Source organism: Phyllostomus hastatus, unplaced genomic scaffold (genome assembly GCF_019186645.2).
Source record: "Phyllostomus hastatus isolate PE091 unplaced genomic scaffold, TTU_PhHast_1.1 phas_contig_210, whole genome shotgun sequence".
Lineage (NCBI taxonomy): Eukaryota > Metazoa > Chordata > Mammalia > Chiroptera > Phyllostomidae > Phyllostomus > Phyllostomus hastatus.
In genome coordinates, this window is record NW_025333737.1 from 34982265 (window position 1) to 34997974 (window position 15710).

Genomic DNA, 15710 nt, shown 5'->3' on the forward strand with positions numbered 1-15710 from the left:
CAGCCTATGATTTCACCAGCAAATACTTAGAATGTGTCTTTAAAAGACAAGCATTCCCCTTTTAAAACATATCCCTCAAAACTATCGAGTACCCCCAAATCAACAGTAATTTCCTAATACCAAGTACTGGATTAGTATTTGCATTTTCTTGATTTGCCTATAGATGTCATTTAAAAAAAAAAAAACAAAAAAAAACAGTTTGTCTGAATTGGCATCCAGACCATACACTTTGACTGGTTAACATATTTCTTGTCTTTTTAAATCTATCATTTCCTTCTTCCTCTTTTTCACTTGCCCTTTCTTTCATTTCCTTTTCAGTTTGTCTTTCTTTTCTTTCCTATCTTTATTTTGTTTTTTAAGAAAACTAGTTTTCCTCAGTCCAGATCTTGTTGGTGGCATCCCCACGGCACTGTTCTAATATCTTCCTCTGCCCTCCTGTGTTCTCTGCACGTTGGTAGTTACATTTAAGAGGTCTAACTAGATCAGGTTTGGTTTTTTCTCACAAGACTCCTCATGTGGTATCGTGTCCTTCCGTGAGGAGGATCCTAACACCTGCCTGTTCCTCATTCTGTGATGTTTTCAGCCGCTGATGAGCATCGCACTGATTAGACCTTGTAAACGATGATTCCATTTCAGCTTTATTAGCTGGAACATGAAGAGGAACATCCCTTCGTTCGTCAATGGATTACTTGAAGTACACTTCGTGTAAGAGAGGCATGATAGATGTGTAATTCTTTACCTTTAGCGGTTTTCAAAATAATTGGTTCCTTAGTATGTCCCAAGGTTATTAATCAATGAGGTTTATTAATATTACTATCATTGTGAACACTCATGGGTTTAAACATATTTGTTCTCTCTCAATCCATTGTAGTCATTATCCTCACGATGCTCCCATTTCCCCATCCTTGGCCAGTACATCCTGTTAAAACTGTCACCTGGATCCTTTTGACAGAATGACTAGTTTCTTTTTTTTTTAAGAATTTATTTATTTATTTTTAGAGAGGGAATGGAGGGAGAGAGAGAGAGAGAGAGAGTGAGAGAGAGAGAAACATCATTGTGCGGTTGCTGTGGGTCATGGCCTGCAACCCAGGCATGTACCCTGACTGGGAATCGAACCTACGATACCTGGTTCGCAGCCCGTGCTCAATCCACTGAGCTACGCCAGCCAGGGCAGAATGACTAGTTTCTTTGCTTTCTGGTCTGACAAGCTGTTCCAGGCTCATTCCAATTGTTTTTAAAGATTTTATTTCTGTATTTATTTTTAGAGAGGGGAAGGGTGGGAGAAAGAGAGGGAGAAAAGCATCATTGGGTGGTTGCCTCTTGAGTGTCCCCCCACCAGGGACCTGGCCCACAACCCAGGCATGTGCCCTGACAGGAATCGAACCACTGACCCTTTGGTTCACAGTCTAGCACTCAATCCACTCAGGCACACCAGCCAGGGCTCATTACAATTTTTAAAACCGTTTTATTGGGGTAGAATTGACATACAGCTGACTACATGTATTTGATGCAAACAGTTTATGTTTTGAAGTGCGGTGTACGTCACCACAAGACAGCATACATCCGTGCCCCCAGGAGATTCCACATACCCTGCCCCTCCCCCTCTTTCTCGCCCTCTCTTCTCCTGCCCCTGCCCCCAAGCAGCCTCTGATCCGCTCCCAGTCTTTATGGGTCAGTTCGCATTTTATAGATCTTATATAAATGGACTCATACACAATGTCCTTTAGGTCTGGCTTCTTTTCCTCGGCATAGCTATCTTGAGATTTGTCCATGTTTTCTGTATCATTAGTTGATTCCTTTTTATTGCTGAATAATCTTTCATTTTATGGCCCTTCAACAATTGGTTTATCCGTTTGTTTGCTTGTTGATGGACATTTGCATTGCAGTTTTGGGCTGTTATACACAGAGCTGCTATAAACATCCATGTAGAAGCTTTTAAAAATGTCTTTAATTTGGCCCTGGCTGGCGTAGCTCAGTGGATTGAGCACGGACTGTGAACAAAAGTGTCGCAGGTTCGATTCCCAGTCAGGGCACATGCCTGGGTTGCAGGCCACAGCCCCCAGCAACCGCACATTGATGTTTCTCGCTCTCTCTCTATCTCTCTCCCCCCTCCCTCCCCTCTCTAAAAATAAATAAATAAAATCTTTAAAAAATGTCTTTATTGATTTTGAGAGAGAGAAGAGGGAGAAATATTGATTTATTGTTCCACTTATTTACGCATTCACCGGTTGTGTCTTGCATGTGCCCTGACCAAGGATCAAACCTGCAGCCTTGGCGTATCCGGACGACGCTGTAACCAAATGAACCACCCGGCCGGGGCTGCGTGTCGGCTTTGTGCGGACATCCGCACTGATTTAATTTCTCCTGTGCAGACCTAGGAGTGCGACGTCTGGGCCATACGGTCAGCGTCTATTTAACTTTTTTTTTCTTTATAGGAAGAATTTTTTTATATCTTATTATTTTTTTTAAGAGAGGGAAGGGAGGGAGATAGTGAGAGAGAGAGAGAAACATCAATGTGCAGTTGCTAGGGGTTATGGCCTGCAACCCAGGCATGTACCCTGGCTGGGTATCGAACCTACGACACTTTGGTTCGCAGCCCGTGCTCAACCCACTGAGCTACGCCAGCCAGGGCTATTTAACTTTTTAAGATACTGCCCAACTATTCTCCAAAGTGTTGGTACAATTTTACTTTCCCACCAGCAGTATCACACATCCCTGGTAAATCCATTCATGATCAATTTAGCCATTTTAATTGGTATGTAGTGATAACTCAGTATGGTTCTAATTTGCATTTCCCTAATGAGTAATGATGAGTATCTTTTCATGTGCTTACTTACTATTCATATATCTTTTCAGTGTGGTATTTTTTCCCCTCACCTGAGGACGTGCTTATTGATTTTAGAGAGAGAGGAAGGGAGGGAGAGAAAGAGGGAGAGAAACATTGATGTGAGAAACATTGATCAGTTGCCCCTCGAATGCGCCCCAACAGGGGGCCAAACCCACAAGCTAGGTATGTGCCCTGACCTGAAATCAAAGCCATGACCTTTCGCTTTATGGAATGACGCTCCAATCAACTGAGCCACACCGGCTTTCCAAAGGCCACTCAGCAGAAGAGCCAGCAGGACTTTTGGCTGCAGGCTAATGTAGAGTGAGCTAGACCCAGAGGGCCGCAGAACCTCAGGACAACGGGAAAGACTCGTGGCCAGGGGCCGGGGCCCAGAGGGACCGGGCGGTGTGCCCAGGGTTCCCCAAGTTCAGACGGCAAATTGGTGGCTGAGCAGAGAGATCAGTGGCAGGTGCCAGTCTTCCTGGTCTTACACCTGGTTCTAGTTTTTGCATGTTTGAAATCTGGCCATTTAATGGTAAGTTGAATATTCTAAGCAAATCGTATCACGGGGAGAGAGAAACAGGAAACCAGCGGTTCCCGTCAGGTTGGGGAAGTGAGTCCTTCTGTGACCTCATCCACACTTACCCTAAACGGACCTATTAAAAGCTCCTTTGGATTTCCCCCACCTCCTGCCTCCTCCTCGCAGGGGGCAAGTACCACCTTCTGGGTCTGACAAATAGAGTTGCATTCACCCGCTGCCCCGGGCAATGACCCTCTCTCCACCTGAGTGGGCGGTCCACCCAGCCATGCCACACCAGAGAGGCCCGCGAGCCAGGCGGCAACTTGCCGTGGCCCCTCAGCGAGGCCCCGTTCCTTCGGGCTGCGGTTCCTCCATCTTTAGACGTGGTGGGGTTGGACTACAGGGCGTCCACGCCTTGCTGCCTGCGGACACATTTTTAGTCAGCATTGCAAGGGTTCTCAGCTTCGGCTCAAACAAGAACCATCTGGGGGCGTTCGTTTAAAAATGCAGCTTGCGCCCTGGCTGGTGCGGCTCAGTGGATTGAGTGCGGGCTGTGAACCAAAGGGTCGCTGGTTCGATTCCCAGTCGGGGCACATGCTTGGCTTGCAGGCCAGGTCCTCAGTACAGGGTACAGAAGAGGCAACCACACATGGATGTTTCTCTCCCTCTCTTTCTCCCTCCCTTCCCCTCTCTCTAAAAATAAATAAATAAAATCCTTTAAAAAAAAATGCAGCTCGCCCCTCCATAGGCACACTCATCCTGACCAAGCAGGTGTGACCTATGGCCTGGGAACAAGAGTTTCGGTTGGTGGCCCCCATTTGGAGGAACACTGAGTTGGGGATCCACCTCTCGGCCGGTCCCGCGAGGCTGCTCTGGTTTCTCCCTCCTAATGACCCGGGCGGAGAGGAAGGACCTTTGTTTCCCATCATCCCCCGCGCCCACTGGTATCTATTGAGGGGCTGCAAGGCCAGACGCAGGGTTGGGCGCTGGGGACGGAGCCGCGAACAGAGCGGCGTTTCTTCCCCGGCGGGGCTGACCTTCTTCCCCATCTTTCCTGGCTCGGAAGCTCGTTTCTCTCTAGTCGCCGTGCTGAGTAACGGTGCACTGTCCCGGTGTGTCCCCCAGTTCGTTCGTGTGGTCAGCGCCTGCAGGACGTCTCGGTCGCGTCCACGGTTCAGCGCTCATGAGCAGAGCTGCTGTAAATCACCCACGTGGAGGCTCTCGTGTGGACACCGTTTCCATCGTTCGTGTTTACTTATTTTCTTCAACTTCCGGGCTTGAAGCTGGAGGGAGTCGTGCAAAACCAGCAACTGCGGGAGGCTTCTGAGGAAGTTCTGCCACCCAGCAGGGGCCTAAGACAGAGGTGCTTCTGACCCGGTTCCCTTTTTCCGTCCTTTCAGATTGACTCAGCAGTGACTCAAACCCCAGCAAAGTAACCAAGAAAAAAAAGAGGGGGGGGGGTGGTTTACTGTCTGGTAACTTTCAAGAGCTGATGTCTTTCTTCTGCACTTCAATTTTCTCCTGCCGCCCTTGTCAGCAGAGCTAACTGTGAAGAGCTGTGAAGTGCGCGCCCCGCCCAAAATCACAGGTTTCCGTGTGGGCTGGGCGGTCTCCAGGCTTCCAGTGCTCGGGTGTTCAGCGTTCGGTTCTCTCCGACCAGGTCCTCCGCCTCGCCCGCCGCCCATCTGGGAGCCCCCCTGAGAGGGTGTTTCCTGCCGTGTCTGAGGGAAGCCAGGCTCCCGTGGCCCCCACACGTGCGGGGGGGTGGGGGAGAGTGCGTGCAGCTCTGTCTCGGAGGAGTGGCTGGCGTGCCCCCCAGTCAACCACAGACGAGATCACGTCTTTCCCCCACGAGTTCTGGTTCCCCCAGAATTGAGGATGACTGTATCTGGGAACTTCAAATGCGGATGTTGAGCCGAACAATAAAAAGATGAACAACCCAATCAAGGAATTAGGGGAGAGACCTGAACCAGTGTTTCACAAAGGAAGGTACAGATGGGCGATAAGCGAGGGGACACGGTCAGCCAGAAGGAAACGCAAACTAAAACCGTGATGAGAAGCCACCACACATCCACCAGAAGGGCTGGTTAGGCGGACATTGCCGGGGTGGCAGAGCTGTAGGGGGGGGGCGGCCGGGACCCTTGCCCAGCACCCATGGGAGTGCGAAACGGCACGGCAGCTTCTTAGGAAGTTCGACATCTCCCCACCTGTGCCCCAGCAACTCCCAAGTGTTCGTCCAAGAGAAACGAAAGCGGGTTTGCAGGAAGAGTTGGGTGAGAGCGCTCGCTGCAGCCCTGGCCGACTGGGCTTGGCTGGTGGGAGCGTTGGCCCATGACCCCAGTGTTGCAGCTTGGATCCCCAGTCAAGGCACGTGCCTGGGTTGCAGGTCGGATGCCTGATCCAGGAGCATACAGGAGGCAACCGATGGATGTGTCTCTCTCTCTTTTCCACCCTCTCTAAAAGCAATGAAAAAAAAATGCCCTCGGATGAGGATTAACATTTTTTTTTTGAAAGAATGTTCATTGCGGCCCAAACTGGAAAGAGCTCAGCTGTTCCGCAGCACAGCGCTGTGCGGCGTGGACGGGACACCCACGCAGCGGACTACGGCTCAGGGACGACGGGAAGTCGAGAACTGCCGGGGCACGCCGCAGCACGCGTGTCTCACTCATGTCGTCCATGCGTCCTGCTGTGCTGCTTCCTGCTTGCTACAGCTGGTCCCTCCGAGAGCAGAATCGGGCCATCGGGTGCTTGGAGGGGAAGCAGGTCAAGGGGTAACAGGAAACGCGATGGAACCCCAACAATACTGGTCTTACGAGAGAAAAACCACGTGCCCCTGCACCCCAGGCCTTCCAGCTCAGCATCACCGTCCCCCTCGAGCCCCGCCAGGACTGTGGCCCTGTTTGCTCCTTCCGGCATGCGACATACGGGAGGGAGCCCGTGTGCTCTGTGTGTGTGTAATTAGAATGAAACGACATATAGAATTTGCCGTTTCGACCATGTTTAAGTGTATGATTCAGTGGCATTAATTCCGTTTACAATGTTGGCCAGCCACCACGGCTACCTCTTTTGAAAACTGTTTCATTACGACAAACAGAAATTCCGTGCTCCTTAAGCAGTAACACCCCCGTTCCCTCTCCCTCCAGGCCCTGGTGACCTCCCATCGCCTTGGTCTCCGTGGGCCTGCCAATGGCAGACACTTCACGAGGGTGGAACGATACAGTATCTGTCCTTTTGTGTCTGGGTTATGTCGCCGAGCATCACGTCCTCAAGGTTCTCCCACACTGGGGCTCGCAGCAGAACTTCCTTCTTTTCACGGCTGAGTAACGTTCCATTGGCGTGTCTGGAGAGACTGCATCGTGTCTACGCCCCCGTCTCTCGATGGAGCTTGAGTGGTCTCCACCGTCCGGCTGCTGTGAGTCGTGCTGCGGCAGACAGTGGCGGACAGGCGGCCGTTTGAATTCTTATTTTCAGTTCTTCTGGGTAAATGCCTTGGAGTGGAATCGTTGGATTTTTTTAAAGATTTTATTTATTTATTTTTAGAGAGGGAGGGAGGGAGAGAGAGAGAGAGAGAGAGAGAAACTTCAATGTGCGGTTGCTGGGGGCCGTGGCCTGCAACCCAGGCATATGCCCTGACTGGGAATCGAACATGCGACACTTTGGTTCAAAGCCCGCGTTCAATCCACTGAGCTACGCCAGCCAGGGCTGAATCGTTGGATTTTATGGAAATTCTATGTGTAGCTTTTTGAGGGACCAAACTGGTCTCCACAGCAACTTTACATTAGCACGAGCAATGGAGGAGGGCTCCAATGTTTCCGCATCCTCATCAATTCCTTCTTTCTTTCTCCTTCCTTCCCTTTTCCTTCCTTCTTTTCCTTTTCCTTCCCTCCACCCTTCCTCCCTTCCCTTCCTTCCGCCTCCCCTCCATGCGCTTTTGCACATACAACGTCCCCTTCTTTCCCCAGTGTCTCTCTGAAGCCATTCCTGACCCCATCCAAGTCTGGTCCTGCTCCCCTGCCCATCCTAGAGAGAATGTTCTCTCATCCAGGAGAGAATATTGCTCAGTGTCCCGCTCGTCACACGCCGTGAGCCCCCTGAAGACTGGTGTTCAGCCCATTTCTGACTCGTCTCTCCGTCCCCAGCACCTGGCACAGGCCCACGTTCCCAGTCTCCTCGGATCCTGTGGAGTGCCCAACGGAAGCAGCAGCACCCCGCTCGGGCTGAGAGCGAGATGGTTTCCCTCTCCCGCATCTGCCTCCGCCTCCCTGAAGGTGTTTATAGAAGGGAAACGGGTGTGGAGGAGAACGACACGCATAGGAGAGACAGTGGGGTCATCTTTGGATGTCTTTGGGTGCTCACCTTTCGGGGCACACACCTGTTTCTGAGGACCCCAGAACTCTGGAGAAAAAGGGACGTCGGGAAATGCGGGGACTGGCCACCTGGTGAAGGGGCGTGAGCGGCGGGGTTCCAGGATTAGACTCAGCCGCCAGAAAAGGGACAGACCCCCCCACCCCCACCAGGCACAGTGGCTCCAGTTCTCCAAAGTCCAGAGCAAGCCGTGCAAGGCCGGGTTGGCCGCTGTCTCCAAAACTTCCCAGGGCTCGCACCGTCCTGTTCACCACGCCAGCGTCCTAGGGTGTGTGTGGTCCTCACTGTCTGAGCCAAACCAGCTGCGGGAATTTCAGCATCGGGACGGAGGAGGGACTGAAGGACAAAGGGGTTCTGGGCAGGTCCCTGGAGCTGCCCCATGAGGCTGGCTTGGATCCTCTTGGCCAGAGCTGAGTCACGTGGCCACACCTGAATGCTGGAGGGGCTGAGACAAACGGTGTTTCTCCTGGGTAGCCGTGCGCAAGCCAGAAGTTGAGCGTTCTGATAGTTCTACAGAGGAAGAGGCGAGGAAGAGGAGGAGAGAACACGGCAGCCAGCTAGCCGGTGTGCCGCAGACGGATGAAGACCAAGTTCCCGTGCCGAGCGCCGGAAGTGCCACGCTTCCGGCGTCGATCTCGGCGCACTACTCACTTCTCCAAACCCTCGAAGGCAGGCAGACCGGGCATCCCATCCCGGTGAGGAGGGAACGAGCTCAGAACATCGGTTCCACTACCAGCGGGGGCCAGAGCTGGGACTGCGAACTCCGTCACGGACTGCATGTTGCCCCCCCCTCCCCAATCCCTACCTTGGCGCCCTAGCCCCCAACAGGATGGTATTAGCAGGGGGCCTTGGGGGAGGCCATTAGCTTTAGACAAAGTCTTGAGGGTGGGGTCCCTAGGACGGGCCAGTGCCTTTACCATCAGAGCGCTCTCTGTCCGCCTCGGGCGGCGCCAGGAGGGGGCGGCCAGCTCGGGCCAGCACCAGAGCCTGCACCACGAACAGGATCTGCCCTCACCCTGACCTCGGACTCTCTCGTCCAGGGTATTCTGTCGTAGTGGCCTGAGCTGACTGAGACAGACTGCGGAGCTCTCCCTGCCGCCCCTGGCGGCCTCGGGAGCCCGAGCAGAGGGCACAGGGGGGAAGTTCAGCGGTCTTTTTCTTATGCTCGGGCCAGCTCTCCAGGCCAGGGAAGGAAGCAAAGGTCTGGAGGAAAAACAATCAGTGACGTTTTTTAATATGCAGTTGCCCCCTCGTTTTCAACTCTGGGGGTGAGGGGTGCAGGAGACAGCGGCCTTGCAGGGCTGATCCGCACGCGCATGCGTGCTTGGGCAGGGGTGTGGGCGTGGCCCGGTCAGTGCCTCTGGGCTTCCGTCCCGGTCCACCCTTTGGGGGCAGGAGGACGGGCTGAGCGGGAGTCTACCTGCATTAGAATCTTTGGGGAGCTTTGCAAAGAATATGTTCCCCCTCATGTGTACTTTCCCTCTCCAACGAGGGTCCAGACCCAGATATTATGGTAATAATGTTTCTATCTTTTTCACTGCGGTAAGATCACTTAGCAGATCTACCCTCTGAAACGTTCACGCGCGCAGTGCGTCTGGATGACTTGGGGACAGTGTCGTGCGGCAGATCTCTGGGGCTTTTTCATCGTGCTTAACTGAAACCTGTGCTGGCTGACTAATAACCCCTCCTCCCCCTGTCCCAGCCTGTGGCCACCACCACCATTCCCGTCTTTGATTCTATGAACTTGACCTCTGTAGGTAACTCATATTACCTGGAATCCTGTGGTGTTTGTTCTTCTGCGACTGGCTTATTTCACTGAGCGTGATGTTCTCAAGGTTCATCCGTGTTGTTACATGTTCCATTTCTCTCTTAAGGCTGAAGAGTAGCCCTGTGTGTGGGAGTGTGTGAGTGTGAGTGTGTGTGTGCATGGTCTGCGGCATCCACTCATCTGCTGATGGACATTCGGGTTGTTCCCACGTCTTGGCTGAATGGTGCTGTAACGAACACGGGAATGGTGATGCCTCTCTGAGATCCTGATTCCAGTTATTCTGGATCAGCACCCCGCAGTGGGGCTGCTGGGTCAAATGGAAATTCTGTGTTAAATGTTTGAGCAGGTCCCCGCGCTGTTCTCCATGGAGGCCGCACCCATTACATCCCCCCCCGCCCCCCGCAGAGCGCAAGGCTCCAGCTTCTCCACATCCTCTCCAACACTTGTTGCTTTTGCCTTTTTTGTATTTTGGTAATAGCTATCCTGACAGATGTGACATTTTGTTTTGAGAAAAGCAACCTCTCCCCACAGGTTACTATTCTCAGGCTATAAAAGTGTTTGAGCCCTGGCTGGCGTAGCTCAGTGGATTGAGCGCGGGCTGCGAACCAAAGCATCGCAGGTTCGATTCCCAGTCAGGGCATGTGCCTGGGTTGCAGACCATGGCCCCCAGCAGCTGCACATTGATGTTTCTCTCTCTCTCTCTCCCTTTCTCCCTCTCTAAAAATAAATAAAATCTTTAAAAAATGTAGCTCTCTGCTCCAAACCCGTCCTTACTAATTTTGTTTTTTTGCTAGTCTTTCCCTTGATTCCCACTCTCCTTCTGTCCCTGCATCCTTCACGTGTCTTGCCAGGGCCATCCCTTTCATTTCCAACTGTCTTTAAAAAAAAAAGTGTTTGAAAGAGCAACTTTATGGTCAGAAAGTGTTTCTAAAAGGACTTGTATCCCTTGCACGGAACAAAATGTTTTGAAATTTGCCCAGAGAAGACTTTTTGAACAGATGTAAAGACACTTCATGATACGAGTCCTCAGCGTGTCAGCTAAGACAGCACCTCCCTCTCAGAGTCGGCCATGTGCTCATTCGAGTGACCTTGTCCGCCCGGCTCCAGTGCAGGGGGCCAGAGACACAGTGAGGGGTCTTCTCCGAGCTTACCTGGCCGTGGGGTCTACGTGAGACTGAGACACAGTTTTGTCCCCGTGAGATCCACCGCCAAACTGCTTCAAACAGCCCGACAGTTCAGCAGGGAAGTGAGACCAAAATTTGTAGAGAGAAATCAATACCATCTCATGTGCAAACAATACATCAGTTAGAGGATATGGTGGGAGAGAAGGTGTCATTCAAACCATCAACGGGACGGATAGGATATCTGAGAGTAAACGTTGTAAGAAACACGCAAAACCTCCCCGAGGAAGCTCGAAACCATTCCCGAAGGCCCTGGCCCCGGAGAGCCCGGTGCGTTCTTTCTCAGGCAGGACGAAGGCTCCACGTGGCCAAGGCAGCTGGTGAATTTAACACGGTCCGGAGAAAACCAGCCGGGGGCTTTTTATGTGAAAGAAGACAAGCCGATTCTAAGTTTACACTGGAAACATAAACAAGCAAGAGGAGCCAAACTCAAAAAGGGAGAGCAAAGGGGGCGGACTGGCCTGCTCTGCAGCCTGAGGAATCAGCCCAGTGTCCTGAGCACGGGCCTGCGGCACAGACAGAGTGGCAGAGCAGAAGGCCCGGAAACAGGACCCCACCACGTGGAAACTCCGTGTGCAAAATGCACCCTCTCGACTCGGAGCTGAGAGTGGACCTTTTAATAACTCTCTGGGCAACCGGGTAGCCACCTGGAGAGAGAGAGAGACATGCAGCCTCACACTGATCACCAGGACGGCCTTCAAATGGGGCAGAGATTTAAACATAAAAAAACAGAGAGGTAAAGTCCTTTGCCCTCAATGGGAACAAGAGGGGTGGTGGCCCCGGGCTGCACCACAGCAGTGTCTGTGCAGTCTCACCCGCCCTACTCAGACGGCGCTTTGCTTTTCAATCCAAGTTTCTTTTTTTTCAAGATTTTATTAATTTATTTTTAGAGAGGGAAGGGAGGGAGGGAGAGTGAGAGAGAGAAACATCAATGTGCGGTTGCTGGGGGCCATGGCCTGCAACCCAGACATGTGCCCTGACTGGGAATCGAACCTGCGACACTTTGGTCAATCCAAGTTTCTTAAACAAGCTACCTTGTTTAAGCTTCCCTACCTGGTTACTCCCAAAGCATAGGAGGTGGCCTGTCTGAGGTGACCTCAGAGTCTGAGGTCCCGACCACCGCACCACTGCTCCTGTCTGCGGATAAGACCGACCACCAGCCGCCACGTAGCTACGGAAGCAGGGCACGGGCTTGGTGGAGGCGGGGGTTGCGGCCCAGGACAGGTCGAGGAGCAGCCTTGCCTCAGAGGAGCAGCTTCTCAGTTGGGCAGATGGCCCAGTGATACACAAATGGAGAAGGCAGGGGCGGGTGGGTGTTCGGGGTTCTGAGTCTGGGAGCCGGTCAGGAAAGGGCTCTCAGAGGATGCGTAGAATCGGTTCTCACGTTAGGCTGGGGATAAGCAGACGAGCAGAAGGGAAGAGAGACCTTGGCTTCAGATCAGAACGGCTAAAGCCAGGGACACCAGGAGGGACTCGGGGGGAAAAGGGTCAGAGACTGGACCAGGCTCAGACTCGGTACAAGGCCCTGAATGCCAAGATCATGATGGGCACCAGTCCCACTGCACTCAAGGGCACACAGTTGTGTCGGCTCCTCGGCCAGCCTGGTGTGGCATCAGCTTGTTTTTTCAACAGATGAAGAGAGCAGAGCTGAGGGCCCCACCCAAGGTCACACGGCCTGGACCGAAGCCAAGGGTCTGGTGAGTCCAACCCGAAGCTCTTCCTCCTGTGTGGCACCTTTCCGGGGGGGGGGGTGGTCAGGAGTCTGCCCTCTGCCCTCTCAACACCCGGGCAGCTGCGCCAGGTTTCTCAGCAGCAGTCAGAAGGCGTGACAGGGCAGTCTGGGACAATGTGGTTGGGCTGGGGAAAGGGACAGGGTGGAGGGCGAGGGGCCTCAGGAGGATGGCCAGAGGGACACGCCCTTGCAGCCCTGTCCCTGGACACGGGCCGCCCTGGCACCGGACGACCTCCCCTGAGTCTCCCGTGCAGCTCCCTCGTCTTCCCCGGTCCGTCCTCAGGGCCCGGCATTCTGCCCCCCGCACCCACCCCTGAGCGAGCTGAGTGGAGAGCGTGAGGTCTCAGCCAGGGATGAAGGGCCACCTTCCATGCCCACAACCCCGGACCCTGGGTCCCCTGTTCGGATTCATCCCCTGCGCTACAGGTGACGCACCCTGCTGCTCCCGGACAGTTGTCCACGGGCACCTCCAGCGCACCACGGCCAACCTTCGTCCCTCCCGACCTGCTCCCTTTTCTCCAGAGTTCCCTATCTCGATCCACAGAAAGCCTGGGCCCCTCGCTGCTCAAGGAAGGGTCCAAAGGCTCATCGCTATCCCGTGCTCCGAAATGTGGGTCCAGCCAACCAGCGGCTCGTTCTCCCCTGCTGCCCGTCTCTCGCCGGGACCCCTGCAGGGACCTCTCGCCCCGCCCCCTTTCCCCACTGGTCCAGCCGAACAGGGCCGTGTGCGCGCTTCTGCTCGAGTCCTCCCGGGTGTGTCCTCCTCTAAAATCGGGCACACGCCTGTTCACAGCACAGGCGTTCACCACACCCGGAGCGGAGGCAGCTGAAATGCCCATCACGGCAGGAACCAGGAAGCGAACGTGCTGCGTCGGCACCGTGGAGCGGAAGTCGGCCACACCGGAAGTGAAGTCCTGGCACACGCCACCACGTGGCTGGACCCCGGAAACATGATGCCGATGGAAAGGAGCCAGACACGAAGGGCCGTGTACCGCGTGATCCATTCATGCGAAGTGTCCAGAAGAGCCCGACCCACAGAGACAGAGACAGAAAACCAGGGGCGGAGGGGGCTGGGGGAAAACAGGAAGTGACGGTCCTGGACCCGCAGTTACTTCCGGGGTGATGGAAGTGTCCCAATGTGGACTGCATGAGTGTGACACCACCGAACGGCCACCTCAAACGGGTGACTTGATGACAGGCAAATTGTATCTCAATTAAACTATCCTTAAAAAAAAAACCCCACCCCAATTCCAACTCCCCCAGGGCGTCCCACCTCCGGCGCCTCCCTGGGGCCTGTGCCAGCTCCTCCCCAGACCCTGGTACCCCTCCCTCGCGACGCCGGGCTCTCTGGAACTTGCAGGGGCTCCATCCCTGGGACACATTCCTTCCTCTCCACGGAGCGACCGTCCTGTTCTGCGTTCGGCTCTGTTTAGTGCATAACTGTCCGGCCTTCGCCGACCTCAACAGGTGCGCGCTGCTGCCGAGTGTCCCCCAAACTCCTACACCCCCTTAGGCGCGCCACTCCCCGCACTGAGTCATTGCTTGGCTGCCCTCCCCCGCAGATGGCAAGGCTGGCGGTGCTGGTGCCACCGGCCTCGTCCGCAGCAGCGTCTGGGACACCCTGTTCCTACATGAAACGATGAAGCAGTACCCAGGGCGCTCCAGGCGTTCTTCTAGCCGTGAAGGATGCAGCGGTGACCGAGCTCCTGCCCCGAGGAGGGGCTCGCAGGCTGGTGGGGAAGGCGGGTGGAGTGTGGTGCGCAGTGAGAAACCGGGAGGCAGCAGCGAGGAGGCCGCACAGAAAAGCCCAGAGCGGGAGGGAACAGAAAGTGCCGGAGGCCAGGCAATGACTAACGGCGTTTGGGGCGGGCTTCTCCGAGGGAGGACTCCATCTGAGCAGAGGCCTGAACGGAGCAGGGGAGGGCCTCAACAAGCACCTGCCCAGGGGTTGAACAAGGGCGGGGGCAGGGGGCAGAGTAAGGGAGAAGGGGCAGAAGGGGTCCTCCTGAGCGGCGAGGCCTGCGTGGTGGGGCTTGGCGCCAAGAGCTCGCCACGCCGGCGGCAGGATGGCTGATCTCGAGTCTGCGGCCGAGTATTTGAGATCACGACGAGCCGCTCCACTTCCTCCCCCAAACTGAGCATTTCCAGCGGGGCCTCTCAAGTTTCTCTCGCCTACTGTTCCCCAGGGTGGCCCTTGGGTAGTCAGGGTAGGGGGGTGCCGTGATATGAACCCCAGGGCCAGCGGGGTGCTGAAGGAGACATAACTCACGTGCAGTGGAGCAGGTGGGCTGGTGGGTCCTCCCCTGGCCTCCTGCATCCGGCCAGCAGGAGAAAGTGGAGGACCATGCGGGCCAGCCAAGCCCGGAAGTGGCGTGTGTATCCCTCGAATTCCAGCGCCCAGCCCCCCGGCTGCAGGAGGCCCGCACACAGCTCCTTACTCCCCTAGGCTAGCACGACCTCGACCCCCCCCCCCCCCAGGCCCTACTGCCGTGTTCTGTGCACCCCTGAAGCCTCAGCGTTCCTCGTGCCACCCATGCACCGGACCTGTGGCACCTCTGCCCAGCAGGGAGAGTGGCTGGGCATCGCTGACCCTGGGCTCGAGGCCCCGCAGACCCACCGGGGACGCTCCCTCATTGCAGCGGCTGCCCAGGCTCCCTTTCAGCCGGCCTCGGGACAGCTCGCTCACTCCCACCACCCCCTCCGCCAGCGCTGCACCGCCTGCCGTGTGGGCTGGGTCTGCGTGTTCTGTTCAAAACAATCTCCCCCAAGACCTGGCTGGAGTCCCATCTGCTCCACACAAACCCTGCCCGCCGCTGACGGTGTGTCACCCACACTTCCTGTCTGGAGCGCTCCCATCCACTGGCTGGCACACCAACGCGCCGATCTCGGGCAGAGAGCGCACTGGGACCACGTGCAGAAGCCTGAGGTGGGGTGCTCTCCAGCCCCAGGATGACGACCGAGAGTGACGCCTGCAGCGCAGGGGTGGGAAGGGGCAGCTGAAGGTCCGGGTGGGGGCGGGGGGGAGGGTATAAATGGGCCCCCTGAGTGCCTAGCTGAGCGGGGAGAGGGGCTTCCAGCTCCAGAGTCAGAACACCATGGAGATCGCTCCCAGCTTAGATCAACACCCCCGCAGGGGGCTGCACAGAACAGGGGGTGCGCATGCCTGTGGACTCCCCAGCAGCGGACAGAACTAGGAGACACGAGAGGGAGGCTTCAGACCCCAGGGCACTCACACGAGCTGCTGCACCAGCGATCCCGGAGGACACCTGCGGGGCCGGCTGCCTAAACCCTACTCCGGACTGAGCGGCAGGGGACAG